The sequence below is a fragment of the Colletes latitarsis genome, chromosome 7 (assembly GCF_051014445.1).
Source record: "Colletes latitarsis isolate SP2378_abdomen chromosome 7, iyColLati1, whole genome shotgun sequence".
Lineage (NCBI taxonomy): Eukaryota > Metazoa > Arthropoda > Insecta > Hymenoptera > Colletidae > Colletes > Colletes latitarsis.
In genome coordinates, this window is record NC_135140.1 from 1,565,893 (window position 1) to 1,588,997 (window position 23,105).

Consider the following 23,105-nt stretch of genomic DNA (forward strand, 5'->3'; position numbering starts at 1 on the left):
ATGCGGGCATAACCCAGACCTAACCCAGACCTAACCGGTGTTACCAGCTAAAATACTGACCGGATCCAGGTATAATTGTTTGTTTCAGTGTGGTACCAGATCACTACGTGATTCAAATCCAAAAAACCCAGAATCTGGCCAACAAGTATGCGAAGGAGGCAAAATCATGAGCATAATGCTGGCATAACGCAGACCTAACCCAGACCTAACCGGTGTTACCGACTAAAATACTGACCGGATCCAGGTTTAACTGACTGTTACTGTTTGGTACCACAATACAACGTGATTCAAACCGGAAAGACACAGGATCTGGCCAACAAGTAGGCGAAGAAGGCAAGATCATGAGCCAGATGCGGGCATAACCCGGACCTAACCGGTGCTATCCTCTAAAATATTGATCGAAACCGGGTTTAATTGTTTGTTTCAGTGTGGTACCACATTACTACGTGATTCAAACCCGAAAAAACCTAGGATCTGGCCAACAAGTATGCGAAGGAGGCAAAATCATGAACAAAATGCGGGCATAACCCAGACCTAACCCAGACCTATCCGGTGATACCGGCTAAAATACTGACCGGATCCAGGTTTAATTGTCTGTTACTGTTTGGTACCACATTACTACGTGATTCAAACCCGATAATACCCAGGATCTGGCCAACAAGTATGCGAAGGCGGCAAAATCATGAGCATAATGCTGGCATAACGCAGACCTAACCCAGACCTAACCGGTGTTACCGACTAAAATACTGACCGGATCCAGGTTTAACTGACTGTTACTGTTTGGTACCACAATACAACGTGATTCAAACACGAAAAAACCCAGGATCTGGCCATCAAGTATGCGAAGAATGCAAAATCTTGAGCCAGATGCGGGCATAAACCAGACCTAACCCAGACCTAACCGGTGTTACCAGCTAAAATACTGACCGGATCCAGGTATAATTGTTTGTTTCAGTGTGGTACCAGATCACTACGTGATTCAAATCCAAAAAACCCAGAATCTGGCCAACAAGTATGCGAAGGAGGCAAAATCATGAGCATAATGCTGGCATAACGCAGACCTAACCCAGACCTAACCGGTGTCACCGACTAAAATACTGACCGGATCCAGGTTTATCTGACTGTTACTGGTTGGTACCACAATACAACATGATTCAAACCGGAAAAAACACAGGATCTGGCCAACAAGTATGCGAAGAAGGCAAGATCATGAGCCAGATGCGGGCATAACCCGGACCTAACCGGTGCTATCCTCTAAAATATTGATCGAAACCGGGTTTAATTGTTTGTTTCAGTGTGGTACCACATTACTACGTGATTCAAACCCGAAAAAACCTAGGATCTGGCCAACAAGTATGCGAAGGAGGCAAAATCATGAGCCAGATGCGGGCATAACCCAGGCCTAACCCAGACCTAACCGGTGTTACCAGCTAAAATACTGACCGGATCCAGGTATAATTGTTTGTTTCAGTGTGGTACCACATTACTACGTGATTCAAATCCAAAAAACCCAGGATCTGGCCAACAAGTATGCGAAGAAGGCAAAATCATGAGCCAGATGCGGGCATAACCCAGACCTAACCCAGACCTAACCGGTGTTACCAGCTAAAATACTGACCGGATCCAGGTATAATTGTTTGTTTCAGTGTGGTACCACATTACTACGTGATTCAAATCCAAAAAACCCAGGATCTGGCCAACAAGTATGCGAAGAAGGCAAAATCATGAGCCAGATGCGGGCATAACCCAGACCTAACCCAGACCTAACCGGTGTTACCAGCTAAAATACTGACCGGATCCAGGTATAATTGTTTGTTTCAGTGTGGTACCACATTACTACGTGATTCAAATCCAAAAAACCCAGGATCTGGCCAACAAGTATGCGAAGAAGGCAAAATCATGAGCCAGATGCGGGCATAACCCAGACCTAACCCAGACCTAACCGGTGTTACCGACTAAAATACTGACCGGATCCAGGATTAACTGACTGTTACTGTTTGGTACCACAATACAACGTGATTCAAACCCGAAGAAACCCAGGATCTGGCCATCAAGTATGCGAAGAATGCAAAATCATGAGCCAGATGCGGGCATAACCCAGACCTAACCCAGACCTAACCGGTGTTACCAGCTAAAATACTGACCGGATCCAGGTATAATTGTTTGTTTCAGTGTGGTACCACATCACTACGTGATTCAAATCCAAAAAACCCAGAATCTGGCCAACAAGTATGCGATGGAGGCAAAATCATGAGCATAATGCTGGCATAACGCAGTCCTAACCCAGACCTAACCGGTGTTACCAGCTAAAATACTGACCGGATCCAGGTATAATTGTTTGTTTCAGTGTGGTACCACATTACTACGTGATTCAAATCCAAAAAACCCAGAATCTGGCCAACAAGTATGCGAAGGTGGCAAAATCATGAGCCAGATGCGGGCATAACCTAGACCTAACCCAGACCTAACCGGTGTTACCAGCTAAAATACTGACCGGATCCAGGTATAATTGTTTGTTTCAGTGTGGTACCACATTACTACGTGATTCAAATCCAAAAAACCCAGGATCTGGCCATCAAGTATGCGAAGAATGCAAAATCATGAGCCAGATGCGGGCATAACCCAGACCTAACCCAGACCTAACCGGTGTTACCAGCTAAAATCCTGACCGGATCCAGGTATAATTGTTTGTTTCAGTGTGGTACCACATCACTACGTGATTCAAATCCAAAAAACCCAGAATCTGGCCAACAAGTATGCGATGGAGGCAAAATCATGAGCATAATGCTGGCATAACGCAGTCCTAACCCAGACCTAACCGGTGTTACCGACTAAAATACAGACCGGATTCAGGTTTAACTGACTGTTACTGTTTGGTACCACAATACAACGTGATTCAAACCGGAAAGACACAGGATCTGGCCAACAAGTAGGCGAAGAAGGCAAGATCATGAGCCAGATGCGGGCATAACCCGGACCTAACCGGTGCTATCCTCTAAAATATTGATCGAAATCAGGTTTAGTTGTCTCTTTCAGTGTGGTACCACAATACAACGTGATTCAAACCCGAAAAAACCCAGGATCTGGCCAACAAGTATGCGAAGAAGGCAAAATCATGAGCCAGATGCGGGCATAACCCGGACCTAACCCAGACCTAACCGGTGTCACCGACTAAAATACTGACCGGATCCAGGTTTATCTGACTGTTACTGGTTGGTACCACAATACAACGTGATTCAAACCGGAAAAAACACTGGATCTGGCCAACAAGTATGCGAAGAAGGCAAGATCATGAGCCAGATGCGGGCATAACCCGGACCTAACCGGTGCTATCCTCTAAAATATTGATCGAAACCGGGTTTAATTGTTTGTTTCAGTGTGGTACCACATTACTACGTGATTCAAATCCAAAAAACCCAGAATCTGGCCAACAAGTATGCGAAGGAGGCAAAATCATGAGCACAATGCTGGCATAACGCAGACCTAACCCAGACCTAACCGGTGTTGCCGACTAAAATACTGACCGGATCCAGGTTTATCTGACTGTTACTGTTTGGTACCACAATACAGCGTGATTCAAACCCGAAAAAACCCAGGATCTGGCCAACAAGTATGCGAAGGAGGCAAAATCATGTGCAGAACGCTGGCATAACGCAGACCTAACCCAGACCTAACCGGTGTCACCGACTAAAATACTGACCGGATCCAGGTTTATCTGACTGTTACTGGTTGGTACCACAATACAACGTGATTCAAACCGGAAAAAACACTGGATCTGGCCAACAAGTATGCGAAGAAGGCAAGATCATGAGCCAGATGCGGGCATAACCCAGACCTAACCCAGACCTAACCGGTGATACCGACTAAAATACTGACCGAAGCCAGGTTTAATTGACTGTTACTGTGTGGTACCACATTACTACGTGATTCAAACCAGAGAAAATCCAGGAACTGGCCAACAAGCATGCGAAGAAGGCAAAATCATGATCTGATGCGGGCATAACCCAGACCTAACCCAGACCTAACCGGTGTTAGCATCTAAAATACTGACCGGATCCAGGTATAATTGTTTGTTTCAGTGTGGTACCACATTACTACGTGATTCAAATCCAAAAAACCCAGAATCTGGCCAACAAGTATGCGAAGGAGGCAAAATCATGAGCACAATGCTGGCATAACGCAGACCTAACCCAGACCTAACCGGTGTTGCCGACTAAAATACTGACCGGATCCAGGTTTATCTGACTGTTACTGTTTGGTACCACAATACAGCGTGATTCAAACCCGAAAAAACCCAGGATCTGGCCAACAAGTATGTGAAGGAGGCAAAATCATGTGCAGAACGCTGGCATAACGCAGACATAACCCAGACCTAACCGGTGTCACCGACTAAAATACTGACCGGATCCAGGTTTATCTGACTGTTACTGGTTGGTACCACAATACAACGTGATTCAAACCGGAAAAAACACTGGATCTGGCCAACAAGTTTGCGAAGAAGGCAAGATCATGAGCCAGATGCGGGCATAACCCGGACCTAACCGGTGCTATCCTCTAAAATATTGATCGAAACCGGGTTTAATTGTCTCTTTCTATGTGGTACCACAATACAACGTGATTCAAACCCGAAAAATCCCAGGATCTGGCCATCAAGTATGCGAAGAATGCAAAATCATGAGCCAGATGCGGGCATAAACCAGACCTAACCCAGACCTAACCGGTGTTACCAGCTAAAATACTGACCGGATCCAGGTATAATTGTTTGTTTCAGTGTGGTACCACATTACTACGTGATTCAAATCCAAAAAACCCATAATCTGGCCAACAAGTATACGAAGGAGGCAAAATCATGAGCATAATGCTGGCATAACGCAGACCTAACCCAGACCTAACCGGTGTTATCCTCTAAAATATTGATCGAAATCAGGTTTAATTGTCTCTTTCTATGTGGTACCACAATACAACGTGATTCAAACCCGAAAAATCCCAGGATCTGGCCATCAAGTATGCGAAGAATGCAAAATCATGAGCCAGATGCGGGCATAAACCAGACCTAACCCAGACCTAACCGGTGTTACCAGCTAAAATACTGACCGGATCCAGGTATAATTGTTTGTTTCAGTGTGGTACCACATTACTACGTGATTCAAATCCAAAAAACCCATAATCTGGCCAACAAGTATACGAAGGAGGCAAAATCATGAGCATAATGCTGGCATAACGCAGACCTAACCCAGACCTAACCGGTGTTGCCGACTAAAATACTGACCGGATCCAGGTTTAACTGACTGTTACTGTTTGGTACCAAAATACAACGTGATTCAAACGCGAAAAAACCCAGGATCTGGCCAACAAGTATGCGAAGGAGGCAAAATCGTGAGCATAATGCTGGCATAGCGCAGACCTAACCCAGACCTAACCGGTGTTACCGACTAAAATACTGACCGGATCCAGGTTTAACTGACTGTTACTGTTTGGTACCACAATACAACGTGATTCAAACCGGAAAAAACACAGGATCTGGCCAACAAGTATGCGAAGAAGGCAAGATCATGAGCCAGATGCGGGCATAACCCGGACCTAACCGTTGTTACCGACTAAAATACTGACCGAAGCCAGGTTTAATTGACTGTTACTGTGTGGTACCACATTACTACGTGATTCAAACCAGAGAAAACCCAGGATCTGGCCAACAAGCATGCGAAGAAGGCAAAATCATGATCAGATGCGGGCATAACCCAGACCTAACCAAGACCTAACCAGTGTTATCCTCTAAAATATTGATCGAAATCGGGTTTAATTGTCCCTTTCAGTGTGGTACCACAATACAACGTGATTCAAACCCGAAAAAACCCAGGATCTTGCCAACAAGTATGCGAAGAAGGCAAAATCATGAGTCAGATGCGGGCATAACACGGACCTAACCGGTGTTATCCTCTGAAATATTGATCGAAACCGGGTTTAAGTGTTTGTTTCAGTGTGGTACCACATTACTACGTGATTCAAACCCGAAAAAACCTAGGATCTAGCCAACAAGTATGCGAAGGAGGCAAAATCATGAACAAAATTCGGGCATAACCCAGACCTAACCCAAACCTAACCGGTGATACCGGCTAAAATACTGACCGGATCCAGGTTTAATTGACTGTTACTGTTTGGTAACACATTACTACGTGATTCAAACCCGAAAATACCCAGGATCTGGCCAACATGTATGCGAAGGAGGCAAAGTCATGAGCATAATGCTGGCATAACGCAGACCTAACCCAGACCTAACCGTTGTTACCGACTAAAATACTGACCGGATCCAGGTTTAACTGACTGTTACTGTTTGGTACCACAATTCAACGTGATTCAAACACGAAAAAACCCAGGATCTGGCCATCAAGTATGCGAAGAATGCAAAATCATGAGCCAGGTGCGGGCATAACCCAGACCTAACCCAGACCTAACCGGTGTTACCGACTAAAATACTGACCGAAGCCAGGTTTAATTGACTGTTACTGTGTGGTACCACATTACTACGTGATTCAAACCAGAGAAAATCCAGGAACTGGCCAACAAGCATGCGAAGAAGGCAAAATCATGATCTGATGCGGGCATAACCCAGACCTAACCAAGACCTAACCGGTGTTATCCTCTAAAATATTGATCGAAATCAGGTTTAGTTGTCTCTTTCAGTGTGGTACCACAATACAACGTGATTCAAACCCGAAAAAACCCAGGATCTGGCCAACAAGTATGCGAAGAAGGCAAAATCATGAGCCAGATGCGGGCATAACCCGGACCTAACCCAGACCTAACCGGTGTCACCGACTAAAATACTGACCGGATCCAGGTTTATCTGACTGTTACTGGTTGGTACCACAATACAACGTGATTCAAACCGGAAAAAACACTGGATCTGGCCAACAAGTATGCGAAGAAGGCAAGATCATGAGCCAGATGCGGGCATAACCCGGACCTAACCGGTGCTATCCTCTAAAATATTGATCGAAACCGGGTTTAATTGTTTGTTTCAGTGTGGTACCACATTACTACGTGATTCAAACCCGAAAAAACCTAGGATCTGGCCAACAAGTATGCGAAGGAGGCAAAATCATGAACAAAATGCGGGCATAACACAGACCTAACCCAGACCTAACCGGTGATACCGACTAAAATACTGACCGGAGCCAGGTTTAATTGTCTGTTACTGTTTGGTACCACATTACTACGTGATTCAAACCCGATAATACCCAGGATCTGGCCAACAAGTATGCGAAGGAGGCAAAATCATGAGCATAATGCTGGCATAACGCAGACCTAACCCAGATATAACCGGTGTTACCGACTAAAATACTGACCGGATCCAGGTTTAATTGACTGTTACTGTTTGGTACCACAATACAACGTGATTCAAACCCGAAAAAACCCAGGATCTGGCCATCAAGTATGCGAAGAATGCAAAATCATGAGCCAGGTGCGGGCATAACACAGACCTAACCCAGACCTAACCGGTGTTACCAGCTAAAATACTGACCGGATCCAGGTATAATTGTTTGTTTCAGTGTGGTACCACATTACTACGTGATTCAAATCCAAAAAACCCAGAATCTGGGTCACAGGAATGCGAAGAATGCAAAATCATGAGCCAGATGCGGGCATAACCCAGACCTAACCCAGACCTAACCGGTGTTACCAGCTAAAATACTGACCGGATCCAGGTATAATTGTTTGTTTCAGTGTGGTACCACATTACTACGTGATTCAAATCCAAAAAACCCAGGATCTGGCCAACAAGTATGCGAAGAAGGCAAAATCATGAGCCAGATGCGGGCATAACCCAGACCTAACCCAGACCTAACCGGTGTTACCAGCTAAAATACTGACCGGATCCAGGTATAATTGTTTGTTTCAGTGTGGTACCACAATACAACGTGATTCAAACCCGAAAAAACCCAGAATCTGGCCATCAAGTATGCGAAGAATGCAAAATCATGAGCCAGATGCGGGCATAACTCAGACCTAACCCAGACCTAACCGGTGTTACCAGCTAAAATACTGACCGGATCCAGGTATAATTGTTTGTTTCAGTGTGGTATCACATTACTACGTGATTCAAATCCAAAAAACCCAGAATCTGGCCAACAAGTATGCGATGGTGGCAAAATCATGAGCCAGATGCGGGCATAACCTAGACCTAACCCAGACCTAACCGGTGTTACCAGCTAAAATACTGACCGGATCCAGGTATAATTGTTTGTTTCAGTGTGGTACCACATTACTACGTGATTCAAATCCAAAAAACCCAGGATCTGGCCAACAAGTATGCGAAGAAGGCAAAATCATGAGCCAGATGCGGGCATAACCCAGACCTAACCCAGACCTAACCGGTGTTACCGACTAAAATACTGACCGGATCCAGGATTAACTGACTGTTACTGTTTGGTACCACAATACAACGTGATTCAAACCCGAAGAAACCCAGGATCTGGCCATCAAGTATGCGAAGAATGCAAAATCATGAGCCAGATGCGGGCATAACCCAGACCTAACCCAGACCTAACCGGTGTTACTAGCTAAAATACTGACCGGATCCAGGTATAATTGTTTGTTTCAGTGTGGTACCACATCACTACGTGATTCAAATCCAAAAAACCCAGAATCTGGCCAACAAGTATGCGAAGGAGGCAAAATCATGAGCATAATGCTGGCATAACGCAGACCTAACCCAGACCTAACCGGTGTTACCGACTAAAATACTGACCGGATCCAGGTTTAACTGACTGTTACTGTTTGGTACCACAATACAACGTGATTCAAACCGGAAAGACACAGGATCTGGCCAACAAGTAGGCGAAGAAGGCAAGATCATGAGCCAGATGCGGGCATAAACCAGACCTAACCCAGACCTAACCGGTGTTACCAGCTAAAATACTGACCGGATCCAGGTATAATTGTTTGTTTCAGTGTGGTACCACATTACTACGTGATTCAAATCCAAAAAACCCAGAATCTGCCCAACAAGTATACGAAGGAGGCAAAATCATGAGCATAATGCTGGCATAACGCAGACCTAACCCAGACCTAACCGGTGTTGCCGACTAAAATACTGACCGGATCCAGGTTTAACTGACTGTTACTGTTTGGTACCACAATACAACGTGATTCAAACCGGAAAAAACACAAAATCTGGCCAACAAGTATGCGAAGAAGGCAAGATCATGAGCCAGATGCGGGCATAACCCGGACCTAACCGGTGCTATCCTCTAAAATATTGATCGAAACCGGGTTTAATTGTTTGCTTCAGTGTGGTACCACATTACTACGTGATTCAAACACGAAAAAACCTAGGATCTGGCCAACAAGTATGCGAAGGAGGCAAAATCATGAACAAAATGCGGACATAACCCAGACCTAACCCAGACCTAACCGGTGATACCGGCTAAAATACTGACCGGATCCAGGTTTAATTGTCTGTTACTGTTTGATACCACATTACTACGTGATTCAAACCCGATAATACCCAGGATCTGGCCAACAAGTATGCGAAGGAGGCAAAATCATGAGCATAATGCTGGCATAACGCAGACCTAACCCAGACCTAACCGGTGTTATCCTCTAAAATATTTATCGAAATCAGGTTTAATTGTCTCTTTCAGTGTGGTACCACAATACAACGTGATTCAAACCCGAAAAAACCCAGGATCTGGCCATCAAGTATGCGAAGAATGCAAAATCATGAGCCAGATGCGGGCATAAACCAGACCTAACCCAGACCTAACCGGTGTTACCAGCTAAAATACTGACCGGATCCAGGTATAATTGTTTGTTTCAGTGCGGTACCACATTACTACGTGATTCAAATCCAAAAAACCCATAATCTGGCCAACAAGTATACGAAGGAGGCAAAATCATGAGCATAATGCTGGCATAACGCAGACCTAACCCAGACCTAACCGGTGTTGCCGACTAAAATACTGACCGGATCCAGGTTTAACTGTCTGTTACTGTTTGGTACCACAATACAACGTGATTCAAACGCGAAAAAACCCAGGATCTGGCCAACAAGTATGCGAAGGAGGCAAAATCGTGAGCATAATGCTGGCATAGCGCAGACCTAACCCAGACCTAACCGGTGTTACCGACTAAAATACTGACCGGATCCAGGTTTAACTGACTGTTACTGTTTGGTACCACAATACAACGTGATTCAAACCGGAAAAAACACAGGATCTGGCCAACAAGTATGCGAAGAAGGCAAGATCATGAGCCAGATGCGGGCATAACCCGGACCTAACCGGTGCTATCCTCTAAAATATTGATCGAAACCGGGTTTAATTGTTTGTTTCAGTGTGGTACCACATTACTACGTGGTTCAACCCCGAAAAAACCTAGGATCTGGCCAACAAGTATGCGAAGGAGGCAAAACCATGAACAAAATGCGGGCATAACCCAGACCTAACCCAGACCTAACCGGTGATACCGGCTAAAATACTGACCGGATCCAGGTTTAATTGTCTGTTACTGTTTGGTACCACATTACTACGTGATTCAAACCCGATAATACCCAGGATCTGGCCAACAAGTATGCGAAGGAGGCAAAGTCATGAGCATAATGCTGGCATAGCGCAGACCTAACCCAGACCTAACCGGTGTTACCGACTAAAATACTGACCGGATCCAGGTTTAACTGACTGTTACTGTTTGGTACCACAATACAACGTGATTCAAACCGGAAAAAACACAGGATCTGGCCAACAAGTATGCGAAGAAGGCAAGATCATGAGCCAGATGCGGGCATAACCCGGACCTAACCGGTGCTATCCTCTAAAATATTGATCGAAACCGGGTTTAATTGTTTGTTTCAGTGTGGTACCACATTACTACGTGATTCAAACCCGAAAAAACCTAGGATCTGGCCAACAAGTATGCGAAGAAGGCATAATCATGAGCCAGATGCGGGCATAACCCAGACCTAACCGTTGTTACCGACTAAAATACTGACCGGATCCAGGTTTAACTGACTGTTACTGTTTGGTACCACAATTCAACGTGATTCAAACACGAAAAAACCCAGGATCTGGCCATCAAGTATGCGAAGAATGCAAAATCATGAGCCAGGTGCGGGCATAAGCCAGACCTAACCCAGACCTAACCGGTGTTAGCATCTAAAATACTGACCGGATCCAGGTATAATTGTTTGTTTCAGTGTGGTACCACATTACTACGTGGTTCAAATCCAAAAAACCCAGAATCTGGCTAACAGGTATGCGAAGAATGCAAAATCTTGAGCCAGATGCGGGCATAACCCAGACCTAACCCAGACCTAACCGGTGTTACCGACTAAAATACTGACCGAAGCCAGGTTTAATTGACTGTTACTGTGTGGTACCACATTACTACGTGATTCAAACCAGAGAAAATCCAGGAACTGGTCAACAAGCATGCGAAGAAGGCAAAATCATGATCTGATGCGGGCATAACCCAGACCTAACCAAGACCTAACCGGTGTTATCCTCTAAAATATTGATCGAAATCAGGTTTAGTTGTCTCTTTCAGTGTGGTACCACAATACAACGTGATTCAATCCCGAAAAAACCCAGGATCTGGCCAACAAGTATGCGAAGAAGGCAAAATCATGAGCCAGATGCGGGCATAACCCGGACCTAACCGGTGTTATCCTCTAAAATATTGATCGAAACCGGGTTTAATTGTTTGTTTCAGTGTGGTACCACATTACTACGTGATTCAAACCCGAAAAAACCTAGGATCTAGCCAACAAGTATGCGAAGGAGGCAAAATCATGAACAAAATTCGGGCATAACCCAGACCTAACCCAGACCTAACCGGTGATACCGGCTAAAATACTTACCGGATCCAGGTATAATTGTTTGTTTCAGTGTGGTACCACATTACTACGTGATTCAAATCCAAAAAACCCAGAATCTGGCCAACAAGTATGCGAAGGAGGCAAAATCATGAGCATAATGCTGGCATAACGCAGACCTAACCCAGACCTAACCGGTGTTGCCGACTAAAATACTGACCGGATCCAGGTTTAACTGACTGTTACTGTTTGGTACCACAATACAACGTGATTCAAACCCGAAAAAACCCAGGATCTGGCCAACAAGTATGCGAAGGAGGCAAAATCATGTGCAGAACGCTGGCATAACGCAGACCTAACCCAGACCTAACCGCTGTCACCGACTAAAATACTGACCGGATCCAGGTTTATCTGACTGTTACTGGTTGGTACCACAATACAACGTGATTCAAACCGGAAAAAACACAGGATCTGGCCAACAAGTATGCGAAGAAGGCAAGATCATGAGCCAGATGCGGGCATAACCCGGACCTAACCGGTGCTATCCTCTAAAATATTGATCGAAACCGGGTTTAATTGTTTGTTTCAGTGTGGTACCACATTACTACGTGACTCAAACCCGAAAAAACCTAGGATCTGGCCAACAAGTATGCGAAGGAGGCAAAATCATGAACAAAATGCGGGCATAACCCAGACCTAACCGGTGATGCCGACTAAAATACTGACCGGAGCCAGGTTTAATTGTCTGTTACTGTTTGGTACCACATTACTACGTGATTCAACCCCGATAATACCCAGGATCTGGCCAACAAGTATGCGAAGGAGGCAAAATCATGAGCATAATGCTGGCATAACGCAGACCTAACCCAGATATAACCGGTGTTACCGACTAAAATACTGACCGGATCCAGGTATAATTGTTTGTTTCAGTGTGGTACCACATTACTACGTGATTCAAATCCAAAAAACACAGAATCTGGCCAACAAGTATGCGAAGAAGGCAAGATCATGAGCCAGATGCGGGCATAACCCGGACCTAACCGGTGCTATCCTCTAAAATATTGATCGAAACCGGGTTTAATTGTTTGTTTCAGTGTGGTACCACATTACTACGTGATTCAAACCCGAAAAAACCTAGGATCTGGCCAACAAGTATGCGAAGAAGGCATAATCATGAGCCAGATGCGGGCATAACCCAGACCTAACCGTTGTTACCGACTAAAATACTGACCGGATCCAGGTTTAACTGACTGTTACTGTTTGGTACCACAATTCAACGTGATTCAAACACGAAAAAACCCAGGATCTGGCCATCAAGTATGCGAAGAATGCAAAATCATGAGCCAGGTGCGGGCATAACCCAGACCTAACCCAGACCTAACCGGTGTTAGCATCTAAAATACTGACCGGATCCAGGTATAATTGTTTGTTTCAGTGTGGTACCACATTACTACGTGGTTCAAATCCAAAAAACCCAGAATCTGGCTAACAGGTATGCGAAGAATGCAAAATCTTGAGCCAGATGCGGGCATAACCCAGACCTAACCCAGACCTAACCGGTGTTACCGACTAAAATACTGACCGAAGCCAGGTTTAATTGACTGTTACTGTGTGGTACCACATTACTACGTGACTCAAACCAGAGAAAATCCAGGAACTGGCCAACAAGCATGCGAAGAAGGCAAAATCATTATCTGATGCGGGCATAACCCAGACCTAACCAAGACCTAACCGGTGTTATCCTCTAAAATATTGATCGAAATCAGGTTTAGTTGTCTCTTTCAGTGTGGTACCACAATACAACGTGATTCAAACCCGAAAAAACCCAGGATCTGGCCAACAAGTATGCGAAGAAGGCAAAATCATGAGCCAGATGCGGGCATAACCCGGACCTAACCGGTGTTATCCTCTAAAATATTGATCGAAACCGGGTTTAATTGTTTGTTTCAGTGTGGTACCACATTACTACGTGATTCAAACCCGAAAAAACCTAGGATCTAGCCAACAAGTATGCGAAGGAGGCAAAAGCATGAACAAAATTCGGGCATAAGCCAGACCTAACCCAGACCTAACCGGTGATACCGGCTAAAATACTTACCGGATCCAGGTATAATTGTTTGTTTCAGTGTGGTACCACATTACTACGTGATTCAAATCCAAAAAACCCAGAATCTGGCCAACAAGTATGCGAAGGAGGCAAAATCATGAGCATAATGCTGGCATAACGCAGACCTAACCCAGACCTAACCGGTGTTGCCGACTAAAATACTGACCGGATCCAGGTTTAACTGACTGTTACTGTTTGGTACCACAATACAACGTGATTCAAACCCGAAAAAACCCAGGATCTGGCCAACAAGTATGCGAAGGAGGCAAAATCATGTGCAGAACGCTGGCATAACGCAGACCTAACCCAGACCTAACCGCTGTCACCGACTAAAATACTGACCGGATCCAGGTTTATCTGACTGTTACTGGTTGGTACCACAATACAACGTGATTCAAACCGGAAAAAACACAGGATCTGGCCAACAAGTATGCGAAGAAGGCAAGATCATGAGCCAGATGCGGGCATAACCCGGACCTAACCGGTGCTATCCTCTAAAATATTGATCGAAACCGGGTTTAATTGTTTGTTTCAGTGTGGTACCACATTACTACGTGATTCAAACCCGAAAAAACCTAGGATCTGGCCAACAAGTATGCGAAGGAGGCAAAATCATGAACAAAATGCGGGCATAACCCAGACCTAACCGGTGATGCCGACTAAAATACTGACCGGAGCCAGGTTTAATTGTCTGTTACTGTTTGGTACCACATTACTACGTGATTCAAACCCGATAATACCCAGGATCTGGCCAACAAGTATGCGAAGGAGGCAAAATCATGAGCATAATGCTGGCATAACGCAGACCTAACCCAGATATAACCGGTGTTACCGACTAAAATACTGACCGGATCCAGGTTTAATTGACTGTTACTGTTTGGTACCACAATACAACGTGATTCAAACCCGAAAAAACCCAGGATCTGGCCATCAAGTATGCGAAGAATGCAAAATCATGAGCCAGGTGCGGGCATAACACAGACCTAACCCAGACCTAACCGGTGTTACCAGCTAAAATACTGACCGGATCCAGGTATAATTGTTTGTTTCAGTGTGGTACCACATTACTACGTGATTCAAATCCAAAAAACCCAGAATCTGGCTCACAGGAATGCGAAGAATGCAAAATCATGAGCCAGATGCGGGCATAAACCAGACCTAACCCAGACCTAACCGGTGTTACCAGCTAAAATACTGACCGGATCCAGGTATAATTGTTTGTTTCAGTGTGGTACCACATTACTACGTGATTCAAATCCAAAAAACCCATAATCTGGCCAACAAGTATGCGAAGGAGGCAAAACCATGAACAAAATGCGGGCATAAACCAGACCTAACCCAGACCTAACCGGTGTTACCAGCTAAAATACTGACCGGATCCAGGTATAATTGTTTGTTTCAGTGTGGTACCACATTACTACGTGATTCAAATCCAAAAAACCCAGAATCTGCCCAACAAGTATACGAAGGAGGCAAAATCATGAGCATAATGCTGGCATAACGCAGACCTAACCCAGACCTAACCGGTGTTGCCGACTAAAATACTGACCGGATCCAGGTTTAACTGACTGTTACTGTTTGGTACCACAATACAACGTGATTCAAACCGGAAAAAACACAAAATCTGGCCAACAAGTATGCGAAGAAGGCAAGATCATGAGCCAGATGCGGGCATAACCCGGACCTAACCGGTGCTATCCTCTAAAATATTGATCGAAACCGGGTTTAATTGTTTGCTTCAGTGTGGTACCACATTACTACGTGATTCAAACACGAAAAAACCTAGGATCTGGCCAACAAGTATGCGAAGGAGGCAAAATCATGAACAAAATGCGGACATAACCCAGACCTAACCCAGACCTAACCGGTGATACCGGCTAAAATACTGACCGGATCCAGGTTTAATTGTCTGTTACTGTTTGATACCACATTACTACGTGATTCAAACCCGATAATACCCAGGATCTGGCCAACAAGTATGCGAAGGAGGCAAAATCATGAGCATAATGCTGGCATAACGCAGACCTAACCCAGACCTAACCGGTGTTATCCTCTAAAATATTTATCGAAATCAGGTTTAATTGTCTCTTTCAGTGTGGTACCACAATACAACGTGATTCAAACCCGAAAAAACCCAGGATCTGGCCATCAAGTATGCGAAGAATGCAAAATCATGAGCCAGATGCGGGCATAAACCAGACCTAACCCAGACCTAACCGGTGTTACCAGCTAAAATACTGACCGGATCCAGGTATAATTGTTTGTTTCAGTGTGGTACCACATTACTACGTGATTCAAATCCAAAAAACCCATAATCTGGCCAACAAGTATACGAAGGAGGCAAAATCATGAGCATAATGCTGGCATAACGCAGACCTAACCCAGACCTAACCGGTGTTGCCGACTAAAATACTGACCGGATCCAGGTTTAACTGTCTGTTACTGTTTGGTACCACAATACAACGTGATTCAAACGCGAAAAAACCCAGGATCTGGCCAACAAGTATGCGAAGGAGGCAAAATCGTGAGCATAATGCTGGCATAGCGCAGACCTAACCCAGACCTAACCGGTGTTACCGACTAAAATACTGACCGGATCCAGGTTTAACTGACTGTTACTGTTTGGTACCACAATACAACGTGATTCAAACCGGAAAAAACACAGGATCTGGCCAACAAGTATGCGAAGAAGGCAAGATCATGAGCCAGATGCGGGCATAACCCGGACCTAACCGGTGCTATCCTCTAAAATATTGATCGAAACCGGGTTTAATTGTTTGTTTCAGTGTGGTACCACATTACTACGTGGTTCAACCCCGAAAAAACCTAGGATCTGGCCAACAAGTATGCGAAGGAGGCAAAACCATGAACAAAATGCGGGCATAACCCAGACCTAACCCAGACCTAACCGGTGATACCGGCTAAAATACTGACCGGATCCAGGTTTAATTGTCTGTTACTGTTTGGTACCACATTACTACGTGATTCAAACCCGATAATACCCAGGATCTGGCCAACAAGTATGCGAAGGAGGCAAAGTCATGAGCATAATGCTGGCATAGCGCAGACCTAACCCAGACCTAACCGGTGTTACCGACTAAAATACTGACCGGATCCAGGTTTAACTGACTGTTACTGTTTGGTACCACAATACAACGTGATTCAAACCGGAAAAAACACAGGATCTGGCCAACAAGTATGCGAAGAAGGCAAGATCATGAGCCAGATGCGGGCATAACCCGGACCTAACCGGTGCTATCCTCTAAAATATTGATCGAAACCGGGTTTAATTGTTTGTTTCAGTGTGGTACCACATTACTACGTGATTCAAACCCGAAAAAACCTAGGATCTGGCCAACAAGTATGCGAAGAAGGCATAATCATGAGCCAGATGCGGGCATAACCCAGACCTAACCGTTGTTACCGACTAAAATACTGACCGGATCCAGGTTTAACTGACTGTTACTGTTTGGTACCACAATTCAACGTGATTCAAACACGAAAAAACCCAGGATCTGGCCATCAAGTATGCGAAGAATGCAAAATCATGAGCCAGGTGCGGGCATAAGCCAGACCTAACCCAGACCTAACCGGTGTTAGCATCTAAAATACTGACCGGATCCAGGTATAATTGTTTGTTTCAGTGTGGTACCACATTACTACGTGGTTCAAATCCAAAAAACCCAGAATCTGGCTAACAGGTATGCGAAGAATGCAAAATCTTGAGCCAGATGCGGGCATAACCCAGACCTAACCCAGACCTAACCGGTGTTACCGACTAAAATACTGACCGAAGCCAGGTTTAATTGACTGTTACTGTGTGGTACCACATTACTACGTGATTCAAACCAGAGAAAATCCAGGAACTGGCCAACAAGCATGCGAAGAAGGCAAAATCATGATCTGATGCGGGCATAACCCAGACCTAACCAAGACCTAACCGGTGTTATCCTCTAAAATATTGATCGAAATCAGGTTTAGTTGTCTCTTTCAGTGTGGTACCACAATACAACGTGATTCAATCCCGAAAAAACCCAGGATCTGGCCAACAAGTATGCGAAGAAGGCAAAATCATGAGCCAGATGCGGGCATAACCCGGACCTAACCGGTGTTATCCTCTAAAATATTGATCGAAACCGGGTTTAATTGTTTGTTTCAGTGTGGTACCACATTACTACGTGATTCAAACCCGAAAAAACCTAGGATCTAGCCAACAAGTATGCGAAGGAGGCAAAATCATGAACAAAATTCGGGCATAACCCAGACCTAACCCAGACCTAACCGGTGATACCGGCTAAAATACTTACCGGATCCAGGTATAATTGTTTGTTTCAGTGTGGTACCACATTACTACGTGATTCAAATCCAAAAAACCCAGAATCTGGCCAACAAGTATGCGAAGGAGGCAAAATCATGAGCATAATGCTGGCATAACGCAGACCTAACCCAGACCTAACCGGTGTTGCCGACTAAAATACTGACCGGATCCAGGTTTAACTGACTGTTACTGTTTGGTACCACAATACAACGTGATTCAAACCCGAAAAAACCCAGGATCTGGCCAACAAGTATGCGAAGGAGGCAAAATCATGTGCAGAACGCTGGCATAACGCAGACCTAACCCAGACCTAACCGCTGTCACCGACTAAAATACTGACCGGATCCAGGTTTATCTGACTGTTACTGGTTGGTACCACAATACAACGTGATTCAAACCGGAAAAAACACAGGATCTGGCCAACAAGTATGCGAAGAAGGCAAGATCATGAGCCAGATGCGGGCATAACCCGGACCTAACCGGTGCTATCCTCTAAAATATTGATCGAAACCGGGTTTAATTGTTTGTTTCAGTGTGGTACCACATTACTACGTGACTCAAACCCGAAAAAACCTAGGATCTGGCCAACAAGTATGCGAAGGAGGCAAAATCATGAACAAAATGCGGGCATAACCCAGACCTAACCGGTGATGCCGACTAAAATACTGACCGGAGCCAGGTTTAATTGTCTGTTACTGTTTGGTACCACATTACTACGTGATTCAACCCCGATAATACCCAGGATCTGGCCAACAAGTATGCGAAGGAGGCAAAATCATGAGCATAATGCTGGCATAACGCAGACCTAACCCAGATATAACCGGTGTTACCGACTAAAATACTGACCGGATCCAGGTATAATTGTTTGTTTCAGTGTGGTACCACATTACTACGTGATTCAAATCCAAAAAACACAGAATCTGGCCAACAAGTATGCGAAGAAGGCAAGATCATGAGCCAGATGCGGGCATAACCCGGACCTAACCGGTGCTATCCTCTAAAATATTGATCGAAACCGGGTTTAATTGTTTGTTTCAGTGTGGTACCACATTACTACGTGATTCAAACCCGAAAAAACCTAGGATCTGGCCAACAAGTATGCGAAGAAGGCATAATCATGAGCCAGATGCGGGCATAACCCAGACCTAACCGTTGTTACCGACTAAAATACTGACCGGATCCAGGTTTAACTGACTGTTACTGTTTGGTACCACAATTCAACGTGATTCAAACACGAAAAAACCCAGGATCTGGCCATCAAGTATGCGAAGAATGCAAAATCATGAGCCAGGTGCGGGCATAACCCAGACCTAACCCAGACCTAACCGGTGTTAGCATCTAAAATACTGACCGGATCCAGGTATAATTGTTTGTTTCAGTGTGGTACCACATTACTACGTGGTTCAAATCCAAAAAACCCAGAATCTGGCTAACAGGTATGCGAAGAATGCAAAATCTTGAGCCAGATGCGGGCATAACCCAGACCTAACCCAGACCTAACCGGTGTTACCGACTAAAATACTGACCGAAGCCAGGTTTAATTGACTGTTACTGTGTGGTACCACATTACTACGTGACTCAAACCAGAGAAAATCCAGGAACTGGCCAACAAGCATGCGAAGAAGGCAAAATCATTATCTGATGCGGGCATAACCCAGACCTAACCAAGACCTAACCGGTGTTATCCTCTAAAATATTGATCGAAATCAGGTTTAGTTGTCTCTTTCAGTGTGGTACCACAATACAACGTGATTCAAACCCGAAAAAACCCAGGATCTGGCCAACAAGTATGCGAAGAAGGCAAAATCATGAGCCAGATGCGGGCATAACCCGGACCTAACCGGTGTTATCCTCTAAAATATTGATCGAAACCGGGTTTAATTGTTTGTTTCAGTGTGGTACCACATTACTACGTGATTCAAACCCGAAAAAACCTAGGATCTAGCCAACAAGTATGCGAAGGAGGCAAAAGCATGAACAAAATTCGGGCATAAGCCAGACCTAACCCAGACCTAACCGGTGATACCGGCTAAAATACTTACCGGATCCAGGTATAATTGTTTGTTTCAGTGTGGTACCACATTACTACGTGATTCAAATCCAAAAAACCCAGAATCTGGCCAACAAGTATGCGAAGGAGGCAAAATCATGAGCATAATGCTGGCATAACGCAGACCTAACCCAGACCTAACCGGTGTTGCCGACTAAAATACTGACCGGATCCAGGTTTAACTGACTGTTACTGTTTGGTACCACAATACAACGTGATTCAAACCCGAAAAAACCCAGGATCTGGCCAACAAGTATGCGAAGGAGGCAAAATCATGTGCAGAACGCTGGCATAACGCAGACCTAACCCAGACCTAACCGCTGTCACCGACTAAAATACTGACCGGATCCAGGTTTATCTGACTGTTACTGGTTGGTACCACAATACAACGTGATTCAAACCGGAAAAAACACAGGATCTGGCCAACAAGTATGCGAAGAAGGCAAGATCATGAGCCAGATGCGGGCATAACCCGGACCTAACCGGTGCTATCCTCTAAAATATTGATCGAAACCGGGTTTAATTGTTTGTTTCAGTGTGGTACCACATTACTACGTGATTCAAACCCGAAAAAACCTAGGATCTGGCCAACAAGTATGCGAAGGAGGCAAAATCATGAACAAAATGCGGGCATAACCCAGACCTAACCGGTGATGCCGACTAAAATACTGACCGGAGCCAGGTTTAATTGTCTGTTACTGTTTGGTACCACATTACTACGTGATTCAAACCCGATAATACCCAGGATCTGGCCAACAAGTATGCGAAGGAGGCAAAATCATGAGCATAATGCTGGCATAACGTAGACCTAACCCAGATATAACCGGTGTTACCGACTAAAATACTGACCGGATCCAGGTTTAATTGACTGTTACTGTTTGGTACCACAATACAACGTGATTCAAACCCGAAAAAACCCAGGATCTGGCCATCAAGTATGCGAAGAATGCAAAATCATGAGCCAGGTGCGGGCATAACACAGACCTAACCCAGACCTAACCGGTGTTACCAGCTAAAATACTGACCGGATCCAGGTATAATTGTTTGTTTCAGTGTGGTACCACATTACTACGTGATTCAAATCCAAAAAACCCAGAATCTGGCTCACAGGAATGCGAAGAATGCAAAATCATGAGCCAGATGCGGGCATAACCCAGACCTAACCCAGACCTAACCGGTGTTACCAGCTAAAATACTGACCGAAGCCAGGTTTAATTGACTGTTACTGTGTGGTACCACATTACTACGTGATTCAAACCAGAGAAAATCCAGGAACTGGCCAACAAGCATGCGAAGAAGGCAAAATCATGATCTGATGCGGGCATAACCCAGACCTAACCAAGACCTAACCGTTGTTATCCTCTAAAATATTGATCGAAATCAGGTTTAGTTGTCTCTTTCAGTGTGGTACCACAATACAACGTGATTCAAACCCGAAAAAACCCAGGATCTGGCCAACAAGTATGCGAAGAAGGCAAAATCATGAGCCAGATGCGGGCATAACCCGGACCTAACCGGTGTTATCCTCTAAAATATTGATCGAAACCGGGTTTAATTGTTTGTTTCAGTGTGGTACCACATTACTACGTGATTCAAACCCGAAAAAACCTAGGATCTAGCCAACAAGTATGCGAAGGAGGCAAAATCATGAACAAAATTCGGGCATAACCCAGACCTAACCCAGACCTAACCGGTGATACCGGCTAAAATACTTACCGGATCCAGGTATAATTGTTTGTTTCAGTGTGGTACCACATTACTACGTGATTCAAATCCAAAAAACCCAGAATCTGGCCAACAAGTATGCGAAGGAGGCAAAATCATGAGCATAATGCTGGCATAACGCAGACCTAACCCAGACCTAACCGGTGTTGCCGACTAAAATACTGACCGGATCCAGGTTTAACTGACTGTTACTGTTTGGTACCACAATACAACGTGATTCAAACCGGAAAAAACACAGGATCTGGCCAACAAGTATGCGAAGAAGGCAAGATCATGAGCCAGATGCGGGCATAACCCGGACCTAACCGGTGCTATCCTCTAAAATATTGATCGAAACCGGGTTTAATTGTTTGTTTCAGTGTGGTACCACATTACTACGTGATTCAAACCCGAAAAAACCTAGGATCTGGCCAACAAGTATGCGAAGGAGGCAAAATCATGAACAAAATGCGGGCATAACCCAGACCTAACCGGTGATGCCGACTAAAATACTGACCGGAGCCAGGTTTAATTGTCTGTTACTGTTTGGTACCACATTACTACGTGATTCAAACCCGATAATACCCAGGATCTGGCCAACAAGTATGCGAAGGAGGCAAAATCATGAGCATAATGCTGGCATAACGCAGACCTAACCCAGATATAACCGGTGTTACCGACTAAAATACTGACCGGATCCAGGTATAATTGTTTGTTTCAGTGTGGTACCACAATACAACGTGATTCAAACCCGAAAAAACCCAGGATCTGGCCATCAAGTATGCGAAGAATGCAAAATCATGAGCCAGATGCGGGCATAACTCAGACCTAACCCAGACCTAACCGGTGTTACCAGCTAAAATGCTGACCGGATCCAGGTATAATTGTTTGTTTCAGTGTGGTACCACATTACTACGTGATTCAAATCTAAAAAACCCAGAATCTGGCTCACAGGAATGCGAAGAATGCAAAATCATGAGCCAGATGCGGGCATAACCCAGACCTAACCCAGACCTAACCGGTGTTACCAGCTAAAATACTGACCGGATCCAGGTATAATTGTTTGTTTCAGTGTGGTACCACATTACTACGTGATTCAAATCCAAAAAACCCA